At 43.6% G+C, this 1340-nt stretch overlaps 1 non-coding gene and 2 pseudogenes across 1 annotated transcript; all 3 read right to left on the bottom strand.

The window, feature by feature from the left end:
- Positions 1-175: 175 nt before the first annotated feature.
- Positions 176-295, bottom strand: LOC129115916 (5S ribosomal RNA; annotated as a pseudogene).
- A 370-nt stretch (positions 296-665) lies between these two features.
- LOC129115915 (5S ribosomal RNA) lies at positions 666-783 on the bottom strand (annotated as a pseudogene).
- Positions 784-1163: 380 nt separating this feature from the next.
- On the bottom strand, positions 1164-1282 carry LOC129115914 (5S ribosomal RNA). Its single transcript, XR_008533301.1, has one exon. It is a non-coding gene; the product is annotated as a 5S ribosomal RNA (ribosomal RNA).
- Between the last annotated feature and the right edge of the window lie 58 nt (positions 1283-1340).

The raw sequence follows: 1340 nt of genomic DNA, 5'->3' as shown, positions 1-1340 counted from the left end.
ATAAAATTGAAAAGAAAATGATCGATGAGCTTAGGAATGATGAAAGCCATCATTTAACTGGATTTGTGTCATTTCTATACCGGCAAGTCATGATCTAGCTATATCCTTCCCACCCTGTCGGTGTCCACTGAAAAAGCAGCAGCGCCCTCTGCTTTTTGTAAAGAGGAGTGAAAAAAGCTTACAGCACCTGGTATTCCCAGGCGGTCTCCCATCCAAGTACTGACCAGGCCCGACCCTGCTTAGCTTCCGAGATCAGGCGAGATCGGGGCGTGTTCAATTAGTATGGCCTGTAAATATTGTGCCTACCAAAGGTCCTTTTAAAGATACTATATCACCACGCTTTGCTCTGTCGTCTATACAGGGAGCGCCTGCAGATTTTCCAGACACACTCACAGCTTTTAAATGTCAAATCAGAATGTACAAAGTGGCTATAAGGATCACAAATGTAGTGCAGTAAAAATATTAATATTTACTGTTGAAATGTAGAATACGTTAGCATAAAATTGAAAAGAAAATGATCGATGAGCTTAGGAATGATGAAAGCCATCATTTAACTGGATTTGTGTCATTTCTATACCGGCAAGTCATGATCTAGCTATATCCTTCCCACCCTGTCGGTGTCCACTGAAAAAGCAGCAGCGCCCTCTGCTTTTTGTAAAGTGAAAAAAGCACAGCACCTGGTATTCCCAGGCGGTCTCCCATCAAGTACTGACCAGGCCGACCCTGCTTAGCTTCCGAGATCAGGCGAGATCGGGCGTGTTCCAGGGTGGTATGGCCGTAAGCAAATATTGTGCCTACCAAAGGTCCTTTTAAAGATACTATATCACCACGCTTTGCTCTGTCGTCTATACAGGGAGCGCCTGCAGATTTCCAGACACACTCACAGCTTTTAAATGTCAAATCAGAATGTACAAAGTGGCTATAAGGATCACAAATGTAGTGCAGTAAAAATATTAATATTTACTGTTGAAATGTAGAATACGTTAGCATAAAATTGAAAAGAAAATGATCGATGAGCTTAGGAATGATGAAAGCCATCATTTAACTGGATTTGTGTCATTTCTATACCGGCAAGTCATGATCTAGCTATATCCTTCCCACCCTGTCGGTGTCCACTGAAAAAGCAGCAGCGCCCTCTGCTTTTTGTAAAGAGGAGTGAAAAAAGCTTACAGCACCTGGTATTCCCAGGCGGTCTCCCATCCAAGTACTGACCAGGCCCGACCCTGCTTAGCTTCCGAGATCAGACGAGATCGGGCGTGTTCAGGGTGGTATGGCCGTAAGCAAATATTGTGCCTACCAAAGGTCCTTTTAAAGATACTATATCACCACGCTTTGCTCTT

The sequence above is a fragment of the Anoplopoma fimbria genome, unplaced genomic scaffold (assembly GCF_027596085.1).
Source record: "Anoplopoma fimbria isolate UVic2021 breed Golden Eagle Sablefish unplaced genomic scaffold, Afim_UVic_2022 Un_contig_2191_pilon_pilon, whole genome shotgun sequence".
NCBI classification, from domain to species: Eukaryota; Metazoa; Chordata; class Actinopteri; order Perciformes; family Anoplopomatidae; genus Anoplopoma; species Anoplopoma fimbria.
This window is presented reverse-complemented; position numbering and strand designations above follow the sequence as displayed.